Below are 15554 nucleotides of genomic sequence, written 5' to 3' on the forward strand. Positions count from 1 at the left end.
CCTCTTTCACCTTAATTTTCTCCTTTATGCATTAGGAATGATTCTGAGCTTCTTTATCGTGCTTGTTCTCCTCAGTACTTTTGTTTCCAATACATTCTCTTCTTCAGTGTGTTCATCTCTGTAGTGTTTAGGAGAGCTAATCAAAGATGAACAATCTTTCCCATTGAATCAGACTTAGACTTCATTTTCTTTTATTGTACTTTGTAAAGAATATGAATAATAGTGTGCTGAATTTCTTAACCATTTTGAATTCAAGGATCCCTCTTATGCTATGATGAACACTACATCTCCTTTCAATTTTCAATTGCACATAACATTTTTTGACATCTAATTACATGTGCTGTGTAGACTCTTCACATTTTCTACCTCTGTCATAAATCCCAGAATAAGAAGTCCTGCATGGTAGGATCTAGAAACACCACTATAGCATTTATATTTATCTGGATGAAATGAAATTAGTATGTTGAAGAAATATCTGCACACCCATGATCATTGCACGTCTCACAATCATTACTCACAATAGAATGAATCAACCTAAGCGTTCATTAATCGATGAATGGATAAAGAAAATTGCTTGTAGTCTCCCCAAAAAGAAAAGTCCAGGACCTGATGGATTCTCTGCTGAATTCTATCAGACCTTTAAAGAAGAACTGATACCAACCCTCCTTAAACTGTTCCATGAAATAGAAAGGGAAGGAAAACTGCCAAACACATTTTATGAAGCCAGTATTACACTTATCCCTAAACCAGGCAAAGACACCTCCAAAAAGGAGAACTATAGGCCAATCTCTTTAATGAACATTGATGCAAAAATCCTCAACAAAATAATGGCAAATCGAATTCAGAAACACATCAAAAAGATTATTCACCACGACCAGGTAGGCTTCATCCCAGGGATGCAGGGGTGGTTCAACATACGAAAATCAATAAACGTAATAAACCACATTAACAGAAGCAAAGACAAAAACCACTTGATCATCTCAATAGATGCAGAAAAAGCCTTTGATAAGATCCAACATCATTTCATGATAAAAGCTCTAAGAAAACTAGGAATAGAAGGAAAGTTCCTCAACATTATAAAAGCTATATATGACAAACCTACAGCCAGCATTATACTTAACGGAGAAAAATTAAAACCATTCCCTCTAAAATCAGGAACCAGACAAGGATGCCCACTATCTCCACTCCTATTCAACATAGTACTGGAATTCCTAGCCAGAGCAATTAGGCAAGAAGAAGGAATAAAAGGAATACAAATAGGTAAAGAAACTGTCAAAATATCCCTATTTGCAGACGACATGATCCTATACCTTAAAGACCCAAAAAACTCTACTCAGAAGCTTCTAGACATCATCAATAGCTATAGCAAGGTAGCAGGATATAAAATCAACATAGAAAAATCATTAGCATTTCTATACACTAACAATGAGCAAACGGAAAAAGAATGTATGAAAACAATTCCATTTACAATAGCCTCAAACAAAATCAAATACCTAGGTGTAAACCTAACAAAAGATGTGAAAGACCTCTACAAGGAAAACTATACACTTCTGAAGAAAGAGATTGAGGAAGACTATAGAAAGTGGAGAGATCTCCCATGCTCATGGATTGGTAGAATCAACATAGTAAAAATGTCGATACTCCCCAAAGTAATCTACATGTTTAATGCAATTCCCATCAAAATTCCAATGACATTCATTAAAGAGATTGAAAAATCTACTGTGAAATTTATATGGAAACACAAGAGGCCACGAATAGTCAAGGCAATACTCAGTCAAAAGAACAATGCAGGAGGTATCACGATACCTGACTTCAAACTATATTACAAAGCAATAATAATAAAAACAGCATGGTACTGGCACAAAAACAGACGTGAAGACCAGTGGAACAGAATAGAGGATCCAGATATGAAGCCACACAACTATGAGCAACTTATCTTTGACAAAGGAGCTAAAAATATACGATGGAGAAATAGCAGCCTCTTCAACAAAAACTGCTGGGAAAACTGGTTAGCAGTCTGCAAAAAACTGAAACTAGATCCATGTATATCACCCTATACCAACATTAACTCAAAATGGATCAAGGATCTTAATATCAGACCCCAAACTCTTAAGTTGATACAAGAAAGAGTAGGAAATACTCTGGAGTTAGTAGGTATAGGGAAGAACTTTCTCAATGAAACCCCAGCAGCACAGCAACTAAGAGATAGCATAGATAAATGGGACCTCATAAAACTAAAAAGCTTCTGTTCATCAAAAGAAATGGTCTCTAAACTGAAGAGAACACCCACAGAGTGGGAGAAAATATTTGCCAATTATACATCAGACAAAGGACTGATAACCAGAATATACAGGGAACTTAAAAAACTAAATTCTCCCAAAACTAATGAACCAATAAAGAAATGGGCATGTGAACTAAACAGAACTTTCTCAAAAGAAGAAATTCAAATGGCCAGAAAACACATGAAAAAATGCTCCCCATCTCTAGCAATAAAGGAAATGCAAATTAAAACCACACTAAGATTCCACCTCACCCCTGTTAGAATAGCCATCATCAGCAACACCACCAACAACAGGTGTTGGCGAGGATGCGGGGAAAAAGGAACCCTCTTACACTGTTGGTGGGAATGTAGACTAGTACAACCACTCTGGAAAAAAAATTGGAGGCTACTTAAAAAGCTGGACATCGATCTACCATTTGATCCAGCAATACCACTCTTGGGGATATACCCAAAAGACTGTTACTCCAGAGGCACCTGCACATCCATGTTTATTGCGGCACTATTCACAATAGCCAAGTTATGGAAACAGCCAAGATGCCCCAGCACTGACGAATGGATTAAGAAAATGTGGTATCTATACACAATGGAATTTTATGCAGCCATGAAGAAGAACGAAATGTTATCATTCGCTGGTAAATGGATGGAATTGGAGAACATCATTCTGAGTGAGGTTAGCCTGGCTCAAAAGACCAAAAATCGTATGTTCTCCCTCATATGTGGACATTAGATCAAGGGCAAACACAACAAGGGGATTGGACTATGAGCACATGATAAAAGTGAGAGCACACAAGGGAGGGGTGAGGATAGGTAAGACACCTAAAAAATTAGCTAGCATTTGTTGCCCTTAATGCAGAGAAACTAAAGCAGATACCTTAAAGCAACTGAGGCCAATAGGAAAAGGGGAACAGGTACTAGAGAAAAGGTTAGATCAAAAAGAATTAACCTAGAAGGTAACACCCACGCACAGGAAATCAATGTGAGTCAATGCCCTGTATAGCTATCCTTATCTCAACCAGCAAAACCCCTTGTTCCTTCCTATTATTGCTATACTCTCTCTACAACAAAATTAGAAATAAGGGCAAAATAGTTTCTGCGGGGTATTGAGGGGGGTAGCGGGTGGTAAGGGAGGGGGTGGGGGCAGGGGGGAGAAATGAACCAAGCCTTGTATGCACATATGAATAATAAAAGAAAAATGAAAAAAAAAAAAAGAAAATTGCTTGTAGTGCTGGATCATATGGCAGATCTATGTTTAGTTTTTCAAGAAGCCTCCATACTGTTTTCCATAGTGGTTGCACTAGCTCACATTCCCACCAGCAGTGTATGAGGGTTCTTTTTTCCTGCATCCTCACCAGCATTTGTTGTTGTTGGTGTTCTTAATGCTAGCTATTCTAACAGGAGTGATGTGGAGTCTTAGTGTGGTTTTGATTTGCATTTCCTTTATGGACAGGGATGGTGAGCGTTTTTTCATATGGTTTTTGCCCATTGTGGTATACTTTGTAATCCCTCCTATGGATGTCTAAAACTGTGACTAATATTAATTTCTGTACATACTACGTTTTTCCAGTATGCCTTGCAGTGTTGTCACATCATACCAGAGCTAATATGTCCTTCCATGTTTGATGTCTTGCTGCCACCTTTGCATCACTACTCTTGTGTTTTGGGGCCACTATGAAGTAAAACAATGGATAGCTGAGCACACGCACACATGTTTAGCAAGTGACTAGTGGGTGGGTAATATATATAATGTGGATGCATTGGAGATGATTTGCATCCTGATGAGATGGTGAAAGATATCATTGTGCTACTCAGACTGGCATGAGTTTTAAAACTTGTGAATGGTTTGTTTCTAGAATTTATTATTTAATAATTTTGAACCACAGTTGACAACAGGTAATTGAAACTGTGGAAAGTGGTAACACAGGTAAGGGTTTATACATCAGAATACTATTCAGCCTCAAGAAGGATGGAAATTGTGTCATTTGTGAAAGCATAGATGAAGAACCTGGAGGAAATAATGATAAGTGAAATGAGCCAGTTGCAGAAAGGCCAATATTAAATACCTCATTATATGTGGAATCTAAAAAAGTTGAATTCATACAAGTAGACAGTAGAATGGTGGTTACCAGGGGCTGGAGGGGTTGTAAACTGGGGAGATGTTGGCCAAAGGCTACAAAATTTTAGTTATATCAGTAGAATAAGTTCAGGATATCTTTTCTACAACATGACTAAAATTAATGACAACATGTTGCGTTCTTGAACATTAATAAAAGAATAGATTTTAAAATATTTTCATCACTTTAAAAAGAAATCCTGTCTCTTTCAGCCATCACTTCCTTCCCCATTTTCCTATTCTGTCATACCATTAGCTCTAAGTTACAACTAATTTACTTTCTCTATCTTATTTGGACATTTTGGATAAGTGGAATCAGAATATGTGGTCTTTGTAAGTGGTTTCTTTTACTTAGCAGAATGTTTTCAAGGTTCATTCAAGTTGTAGCATGTATTAGAATTCCTTTTCAAATAATTCCCATTGTATGGAAGTAGCACACGTGTTTACCCATCCATCAGGTGAATGACATATATATGTATGTATATGCATATAATTAACATATATTATACATGGGTTTTCATCATGCTATTTCTATACATGAATTTGATCAAATTCACCCCCCTCCATTATTCTTCCTTATCCCATCTTCCCCTTTTTTAAAAAAAACTATTTTACTAGGTTTATTACTCTATTTTCATGTGCATATGAAGTACTTCAATCTTCATTCTTTCCTTTTTCCCTCATTCCTCCTATTGGTTCTTACCCCTAAACACTCCCCACATTTTACACTTTTGTCATATTTTTAGGTTTGTATTCCACATATGAGAGAACATGTGGTAATTATTTTTCTCAGTCTGGCTTATTTTTCTTAGCATAATGATTTCCAGTTCCATCTGTTTTACCACAAAGGAAACAAATTCATTCTTCTTTATGAGTGAATAATACTCCATTGTGTATATTTACACCACATTTTCTTTATCCATTCATTAGCTGATAGACACCTAGGCTGACTCCATAGTTTGGCTATTGTGAATAGTACTGCTACAAACATTGATGTGCAGGCATCTTTATTGTATGCAGATTGATGTTCCTTTGGAGATATTCACAGGGGTGTCTTCATTTCTCTGATGGTTCACTGAATTTTTCAAGAGTGAATTGTTCAAATTTTGAATTTTATTTCCCTGATATCTCATGATGTTGATAACTTTTCATGTGCTTATTGACAATTTCTATATCTTCCTGGGGGAAATACTATTTCTGTTGCATGCACAATTATTTTGTAGATAGTGTCTTGCTATGTAGCCCAGGATGACCTTAGATTCGTGATCCTCCTCCTTCAGTCTCCTGAGTTCTGGGATTCAAGGCATGCATAATCATGCCTAGCTCTATGGCCATTTTAAGATGGAGTTGATTATACTTTATTTAGCATTATAGCTACAAACCTCTTTTATGTGGACTTAAATTTTTTACTGATTCTGTGGGTTGTCTTTATTCTTTTGGGGGTAGGACTTATTTGAGAAAGGCTCTCACTATGTAGCTCAGATTGGCCTGGAACTCACTATCTTAAGATGTTGCCCAGGCTGGGCCTGACTTCCTGATTCTTCTACTTCAGCCTCCTGAGTGCTAGGATTGCAGGCATGTGCTTCCATCTTCTCACTTTCTTGATGGTATTATTGTTTTGTTTCTGGTCAAGAAAGAGAGCATCCAGTTTTTCATCAAGTTTAATGTTATCGTGGTTTTTTTCATGGATAGTCTTAAAAAGGAAAAGGAAGTTCTCTTATGTTTCTTAGGTTTTGGATGTTATTTAATGTTAGATAGTATTGAATTTTGTCAAATGCTTTTTGTGTATCGATTAAAGATATCATGTGTTTTTGCTCCTGTAGTCTATTTTCATCCCATTATTACTTGATTTTTTATCAAATACTGATTTTTCAGATACCAAAATAACATTAGATTCCTGAGATAAATCCCACTTGTTCATGATATAATTTGCTTTCTGTGCTGCTGCATTAAGTTTGCTGATTTACTGAGAATTTTTCTATCCTTATTTATAAGAGATACTGATTTATAGTTTTCTTGTGATATGTCTTACTTTGGCATGAGAGCTGTACTATCCTCATAAACTGAATTGGAAAATGTTCTCATCTATTTTTTAGAGAGTTTGTAAAGAATTGGTATTAATTGATAGCTAAGTGTTAGGCGGAATTTATTAGTAAAGCCATCTGGGCTTGTAAATTTTCTTTGTGGATAGTTTATCATTACAAATTCAATCTATTTTTTAGATCTATTTAGGTTGTATATTTATTTTTGAGTTAATTTTGACAGCTTGTGATTGCTAGTAACTTGTCTATTTTATCTGGATTATCTAATTTGTTGGTATATAATTGTCCACAGTATTCTTTTGTGACTTTTTATTTCTATAAAGTTATTTGTTATATATCCTCTTTCATTTTTGATTCTAATAATTTAAGTTGTTTCTTGGTTTTTTGATCAGTGTAGCTAATATTTGTCAGTTTTACTGATTTTGATGGTATAAGCTTTTGATACAGTGTTCTTATCTATTTTATTCTCAGTTTCATTTATTTCCATGCTAATCTTCCGTATTTCTTCTTTCTTAGGCTTAGTTTGCTCTGTTTTCCCAAATATCTTAAGATTATCTGAAGATTAGGTTAATGATTAGAGCTTTTCTTCTTTTTTAAAACAATATAGACACAACTTTAGATTTTTCACTGAAAACTTTTTTTTTTTAAGCTTTTTTCCCTTTTTGTAAATTGTACTGGGGTTACAATGTGACATTTACAAAAGTTATGAAGAACTTCTTGAGTTGAATTTCATTTTGGTATGTTGTATCTTTGTTTTTATACATATCAAAGTATTTTCTAATTTCCCTTTTGATTTTTTTCTTTGACTCATTATTTATCAAATTAATTTCTCCAAATTTCTTTTTTGTTACTGATTTCTAATTTCATTTCATGGTTGTCAAAGAACATATTTTGCATACTTTTGATCTTTCAGAATGTAGACAGGGTTATTTTATGGCTCACCTGGAGATTATGTGCCCTTTAGTAGAATATGCTCCTGACATTGTTTGCTGGAATGTTTTATAGATATCTTTTATGTCTTGCTTGTTTAAAGTGTTGTGTAAGTATTCTATTTCCCTGTTGATATTCTGTCTATTTATTCTATCCATTATTGAAAGTAGAGCATGGAAATTCATACGTGTATAGTATTGAAATTTGCATTCATAATGGCAAGTTCAATCTTTTCTTTTGTAGAGTTAGAAGATATATCAAGCTGTCAGTTCTATTTTTATTGCTACATCTTTGGGTAGAGAAATCTTTCATTTGGGGTACTAATGTCTTTACTTTTAGGACACATTTGCAATCATGGTAAAGTAAGAAACCCAGTGCTTGTTGTGTCTGACTGCTTAGGATTTGTGCAAATGAGCAAGAGTTTCTACTTATAGAAAGGACCATTGTTAATTTGAAATATAACAGGCATATTTATCAGAAAAAAATGGTTAAGTAGAGAGAAGTGTGCTCCTTACCCAGACTCAAAGGAGGGAGTAAAAATAGAAAATGATCTCGTTGGTAGTACAATAAGGATCATCCAAGGACAAGACTTCAGTAAGTGAAATCTTTAACACTTGAAAATATTGATCATGCTATTCATCTTTTGCCTTTTACCAAGAGGAAAAAAAGCATATAAAAGACAATGTCTGTGTTTTGTGTTTGGAATTAGAACATATTTTCATTTTCTTCTGAAATTACAAACTAATTGCACAAAAGTATATATTTTTTAAAATGGATGTAGGTCAGAGTATTTTAGTTATTATTCTTTACCTCTATGTGAATGACTTAGTTTTTACTTAAGTGTATGTGGTTGTGCACACTCACTCCCCCAAGCAATCTATTATGTTTAAGACATTTCCTAATTTCTTTTTCTTTTAAGAAGGGGATGTATGGAGTTAGGGAATGGGAATTACAATAGAAGATATTTCAATTATCTTTTGACTGAGTGTGAGGGAGCTGGGTAGGCAACTTGGTATTCTAACTCATGGGATTAATAGAGTTGATTATTTTATTGGTTCTTTATTTTTTTTTTCTTTTGGGGATACTGGGGTTTGAAATCAGGGCTTTATGCTTGGTAGGTAGGGGCCTTGAGTCGTACCTCCAGCCCTTTTAGTGATTCTTGCACATGAAAATGATTTATTTTAAATGATTTATTTAGATGATTTTTAATATTTTTAATTGCATATATTAGTTGTACAGAGGGGAAATATCATCGTCATATTCATGTGTATGTGCTTACAATGTACCTTGATTAGACTCATATCCCCCATTATTCTCCCTTATCCTTCCTCCCCCTTCTTAAAACAATTTTAATAGGTTTCATTACTTTATTTTCATACAAGTGTGCAAAGTACATCAACCGTATTCATCCTCCTTCGCCCTCTCCATTACCCTCACCTCTCCCACTGGGATTTACCTCCAAACAAGACCTGTTTTACATTCCTGCCCTTCAATTTTTTATTTCACCGTAGTATTTTGCACATGCGTATATTATACATTGAGCAGAGTAACCTGCTGTATTATTCTTTCTCTATCCCCCCCATTATTCAACAGTTTTCAGTGTGTTTTATTATGTTGTCTTCATACACAGACACAATGTAATTTGATATTGTTTACTTTATTATTCTATTTTTTTGAATCAGGATCTTCCTATGTAGCCCAGGTTGTCCTTAAACTCATGATCTTCCTGCCTCAGTCTTCTGAGTGCCGGATTACATGTGTGTGCCACCATGTCTGGGAAGACATTCTTATAATAGATGATATGTTGGTATAAAAAGTAAAACATGAAAAAGTAGTCAGATTTCTGGATTCAAAAGAATGGCATGTTATCTTAATAGTAACCTTAATACACAAGGTATTATACTATAATTACTAAGTTCTAGAATTGCAGCTTTGAAGGAGTTTCTAGGGAAATCACTCATATTATTGATGATTACACCTTTTTCTTAATTCTAAAGCAAATCAACCAAGTTAATTCTTTCATTATACCTGAGTCTAGGGAATTTTGGATTTTTCCAAAATAAAATATATGCCTCATTCTCACATCAAATTAAAAACATCATAGTTGATACTGAATAATATATTATCCTGAATGGTTGAAATTTCATTCCAGTATTCCAAAGAGCAATTGCAAGCAGGAACATATGCTGAACTGAATTATTTTGCTGTATTTTTAAAACAGTATTATTTCCAACCACATTTGTTACAAACATACAGTGTGCCAAAACACTGGGCATTATTAGCTGACCAAGGAACCTAACCACTATTTGCAGCACATCCTCTATTGAAATTATTGTCCAGGTTCAAAACACCAATCTACATACTTTCAAAGCACAATTAGCTCAAAAACTTAAAGCTGCCTAGACTTTGAATTCCTGTCACATTAAATGTTTAGCTTTTGTGGCCACAAATTTCATGGAACAACAAGGTTTCCTTGAAAGTCTTTTCACAGTTTTTGTTACTGAACATCCATTGTGTTTCAAAACAGTTCAGATGTTAGAGATGAAGTCAGCAGCACTGCAGGAAAGGGGAATTCATATCGTGTTAGCAATCAAATACCAGCACACTGTAATCATCTGATGTTTTGAGCTTTTCAGACTATAGATATTATTTGATGTTGTATTTGCCTTATGTTGTTCTTTGAGGATCCCAAGGATTTAAGCAGAGAGTTTCTCTCTCCAAGAGCCAGAGTTGAGTGAACTTACCTTGGTAACTAATGTTGATGAACAAAAAGTAGATTTCTTTGGTGTAGAATATAGATTTAAATATTATACCAGCTGAATTTTTTATTAGTAATGAAACTCGTATTTATATTTGATGTCCAATTCATAGAAGCCCTGTGAATAGATAGATTTGGTATAAAATACTTGAAAAGGAATGGGAAGAGGCAGTGGTGACAGAGCACATTGTTGCTGTGCTAGTACCGGGCCTCTCTGTCCAGCCCTGCCAACTAGGCTTTCTTTATCATGTTCCCTTTATGCTTCCAGGATCTTCTTGGTGGTAGTAAGGGTTGCTGTATGTGAACTGAGGGGGCAGGGAATAGTTTGCTTTAAACTTTGTCAAGATCTAGCTGGGTGCCAGAGGCAGAGAAAATTTGATCTTCTAGAAGGAGCTAGTGTGGTTGGAAATATGTGGGAGGCTGTTAACATCTAGTTTCTTTCCTGCCAGTTGCTCCACCCCTTTCTCACAAGCTTCTCTTTTTTTTAAGACATCTGTGTGCACACAGAGTTTTTCATTATTGAGCATCAAGGGAATTTAAAACTGGTTAATCTCTGCAAATAAAGATCAACTATAACATCTAAATCTTATTGCCCCTTAAGGACAGAACTGCGAGGCAAACCCAGACATCCTCTATCTGACATATCTTTCTAGTTGCCCATGGTAGCTCGATTAATGCCTCTTTTCAGACTTTTATACTCTGTTTTGTAAAGCTAGGCGGCCTCCTCCTTTTGCAACCACACACACTTTTGCTAGCCACTGAAATGTTTTCTTCTTTGCTGCTCATATTGTCCTGCCTCCTCCTCAGTTTTGGAAATACTTCCCCCAATTTCCCTTTTCCTATTGCCTTAATGACTTTCAGCTGAATTCCCACATGTCACCTGTAATATAGATCCAGCAGTGTTCTCTAAGTGGGTCAATGGCCATCAGTGGCCTGAAATTCAACTTTCTAGGCACTGACTTCACAGTTTGCTTAGGGACTACTGTAGTTACAGTCTGCTGTTTATTGTCAAAAAAAAGTGGGTGCTAGGAGAAAGTTGAAATATATAGCCCTGTAATAGCTAATTGGGGCCATTTCATCCTAGCAACTGTCTGCAATGAATCTAGTAGTCCCAGGAATGCAGTTTCTCTTGGAAAGTCAGAGATCTTTCTAGATTTGCACTGCAGACCTTACCCATTCACCACTTTCTTCCTCTCCTTTTTTTTTTTAAATTGAGACATAATATCTGTACACCTTTATGGGGTACAATATGGCTATTCAATATAAGCATATATTGTATAGTAATCAAATCAGGGTGAAAAGCATTTTCATTTCTTTAATTATTCATCATTTTGTGTGTTGGGTATTTCATACTCTTCTGGTCATTTTGAAATATATCATAGTTTTAACCAGTAGATAACCTAATGTGCCAAAGAGGAAACGGAAGCAATTCCTCCTTTCTAGCTGTATTTTCATGCTCCTAATCTAGCTTTTTCCTCTCCTCCCCCCACATTCCTAGTCTCAAGTGATCACTATTTCAGGCTGATCTCTGAGAATTACTTACTAGTTTCAAAAAATGAATGAGGACACACCACTGCCAACTTTCTGTTGTTATCTGCATTCACAGACAATTAAAATATTCATCACTGTAAATTCTCAATTTAATCATGCTTTACTGTATTTAAGGCCTGGTATTGAGAATGAACTTGATGTTGGTAAAGTTAGAACAATCTTTGGGTGGGAGGGCAGTTGAAAATAGTGACAATCCTTTCATTCTTCCCATATTGTCACCAGTCAATGATGCAACAAACCCAGGCTAGCTCTGGCACTAGTTTCTGTTGGTAATGTTTCAGACAAGGCAGAAAAAAGGAAATTTGGGAAATTAAGGATAATTTTTGAGTAATAAAAAAAAATCCCTTCTGATAATTCCCCTAGATATTCTTAGGTTAAGTAAACAGAAAAGAAATTTTTTGAAGAATTTAGTCAGAGTGAAGTCTCAGAATGGGATTGGAAAACAGAGGAATGGTATAGAGAACATGGCTTTTAAAAAATGGATCACAGATAATAAATAGATACATAGCAATCAGGATCTGATAAGCTGAAAAATGTGGTCATTAGTTTTGGAGACTAGTTTATTCTGATCGCTGCAAAGAGACTGAAACAACTAGAGTCAACATAGACCTATATTGTCTGGTATGGTAGCTACTAGTCACAAGTGGATAATTGAGGTATGCTGTGAGTATAAAATGTTGACTGTATTTTGAAGATTGAGTATAAAAAACCTAGTAGAAAAGAACTCATTAATAATTTAAAATGTTGACTAGAGATTGAAACAATATTTTGAGTATATTTAGGTTAAGTAAATGTATTATGAAGTGAATTTCACCATTTTTGAAGTTTTAGCAAGGATTTATTTTAGTATAACAGGGTAAGGTGTGGAGAAATGGGTGGGGGGGGGCATGGAAAAAGAGAGACATTTCCTGTTCTCCACACAGGCAATAGGAGCAAAGACTCCTCATTTTTTTTTTAACTTTCATTATTAGAAAAATGAAAGATTATCATGTAGCTTACATTTGTGGCCTGCATTCCGTTTCCACTGGACTTTGCTGATGTAAGCATTGCTGAGCCAGGCCTCCTGGGGCAGGTGGTTGATGTGACTGGGCTTCAGCATCCATATCTGTGAAAAGCAGGAGGAAAGGGTGACTGACTAGGCCTGCTCCTTGTAGGCTTTGATTGTATTTGGTTAATTTCTACATTTGAATCCTTTCTCCAACAGATGTTTAAGTTTCAGAAAACTATTTATTATGAGCATCTATTTATGCTTTCAAATCTGTGACATAAAATCTATAACACTTTAGATCTCATGCCATTAGCCAATTTGAAATAATCTCTTAGTTTATTATCTGACAGGTAAATAGAGGAGTGTACCCCAATATCTTGGGAAACCCATGGGTGGAGAGTGTAGGGCAAGGGTCACAGAATGAGTCAGGGCCTGGTTAGGATTAACATCTTTGTGACTCACACTTGATTCTAACCACTAGATGATTTTCCTCTTGAGAAATACTCAGGATGATGGGCCCTTTCCCACCAGTACACTGAGGATTGCTGAATCGGTGCCTGTCAGGTTGACTATTTTAGTAATAAAAGTGGGTGAGCACAATGAAATTGGTGGGATCCAGCCTGCAGTGGTGTGCATAAGCAACTGTACAGGATATAGCCCTGGCTTGATTCAAGAAAGATTATTAGGGGAACTCCCAGATGTTATATCTTTAAGGGGACATGGAGGAAATCCCACTGCAGAAGTGAAATATGTTACTTCCTGCTTTTAAAAACACTTTCAAAATGGAAACATTTATTTAGAGAAATAGTAAAAATAAGCCTACTGTGGCTTTTAAAGTCTGAAGCTTTGCCAAATTGGGTGGGAGTTTGAAGAATTTGCATAGATTCATTTGTGCACCCAAAGGTATTTGTGTGGGTGTGTTGTCACCTGACCAAGATGGTCATGCCTGTGTGATAGGCATATTTAAGTTTTTGGAAGGTCATATTTGACAGCACTAATCTAGTGTTTTTCCCATAACACTTTATATGTAACTTTCTTGTGACAGCAACCACAGGATCTTAGAGGTGTATGTCAAAATCCATGTCTCCAGCTACTCTTTGAGCTTCTCATGTGACTGTGTGTTGCTTTATTAGCCCTGTTTTCCCAATACTGACTGGTAATTTTCAATGAATCAAGTAAGTATGATTTATTTGGTTACATATGTTACATAAATGGGAAAGGAGAGCTCAGAATGCAAAGAACACTAGGGGTAGGGAATCCAAACCTCATAATTTGTTACTTTGAAATACCTGCTTATTTTTTGACCTGAAAAAAAGGTGAGAAGAAGATGGTTTTTACTGATTTGGACTTTGAATTTTGCTTGAGGTAGGCAGTTGAGAACTAAAATGTTATGGGTAAGGGTTGAGGTGTTAAAGGTTGGTAGCTGGGAATTCAGAGATAAGATGTGTAAGAGGTAGAGAGGCTTGGGATATGGTATGGGATGAGTGACGGAAAAAAAATCAGAGGGAAGATACTCATGGCAGGAAATGGCTAATGGGTTTTGTGAGTCTAATATTCAGTTTTAAGGTTCATCTTGCCTGTAGTGTAACCTCTGGTTCATTATCTCCAAATTTAATAAAAACTTGTGGCACTGAACTTGATCAAATGGTGTGATCAAATGAGGGAATGAAGAAACTAGGACCATGTCTACTTGGGGGTGGAGACATGAAAATCTTTGGAGCAGCCATCACAAGGAGGAAGAGCCAACATGGAATGTAGAAACAAGACATTATATAATGCAAGGGACATTATATGCTATCTGTACTCTGCTGTGAAATTAAAGGGTAAATTCTTACAAGTCAAAAAAAGGTATAGTGTATCAAGCTCAACAAAGTTTTCTTTCTTTTTTTTTTTCAAGGTAGAAGCCCAGATGATTTATTGAAATATTTTCTTTTGTACTTCTTAACTAGCTGGGCATTCCACTGCACCACTGTTGATGTTGTCTACAATGTCATGAAGGTGACGGCCATCGACATGGCAGCCCACAGACTGTGCAGTGTCCAGGATCTCTTTAATTGTTCCAGAAATTTCTCTGGCTAATGATGTGTGATGCATCTGTCAGGCAATGTTGACAATCTCATCAAAGGTGATGTTTCCACTGTGTTTAATGTTCTTCTGTTTCTTTCTGTCTCTTGGGGGCCCCCTGAGGGCTCTGATGATCAGGGCAGAGGCAGAAGGCAAGACCTCAATCTGGGCCTGTCTGTTCTGAGTGGTCAGTTTCACTGTAATCCTCAGATCCTTCCAATTACTGGTTGCCTTGGCGATGTCATCACCAACCGTTTTTGGAGGCAGACCCAAGGGACTGATCTTAAGGGCCAGGGCAGATGTGGTGCTGACCTCGCCACCGGGGCACCTCAGGTACTCGCCTTTGATCTCTTTGGGGTTGAACGTGGGCGGCATGGTGGAGGTGGCTGGTGTCGGATGAACCCAGATTCGGGACAACTGAAGAAAGTTGCACCTTTGCCTCCTCCAAGCCAAAAGACTCAACAAAGTTTTCAAATCAAGTTTCCCTAAATTATTTTGGAAAGTATAGGTGACATTTGATGATCAATTGCTATGCGCCAAACACTTCTAAGTGATTCAAATGTAGTAGATCATTTAATTCATCAACCACCCCAGAGTCTCTGAGCATGGAGAATAAGTGACTTGCCTCACTCAATTTGTTCTCACAATAACACTGTGAAGTGAGCATTGGTATGTAACCATTTTATAGATCAGGAACCAAAGGTACAGAGAGTTAATTAGTTTGCATGGCTAGACAGCCAAAAATAGTCTGAAACACTTCATAAAGTTTCTTGCAATAAAGACTGAGAAAGAGAGGTGCAAAGATAATGAAAGGAGCAACTGCCTTCACA

The 15554-nt window shown here is 36.2% G+C and overlaps 1 pseudogene; it reads right to left on the bottom strand.

Annotated features, from left to right (window-relative positions):
- Nucleotides 1–14601: 14601 nt before the first annotated feature.
- LOC109679973 (large ribosomal subunit protein uL11-like) lies at nt 14602–15162 on the bottom strand (annotated as a pseudogene).
- Between the last annotated feature and the right edge of the window lie 392 nt (nt 15163–15554).

The sequence above is a fragment of the Castor canadensis genome, chromosome 6 (genome assembly GCF_047511655.1).
Source record: "Castor canadensis chromosome 6, mCasCan1.hap1v2, whole genome shotgun sequence".
Classification (NCBI taxonomy): domain Eukaryota; kingdom Metazoa; phylum Chordata; class Mammalia; order Rodentia; family Castoridae; genus Castor; species Castor canadensis.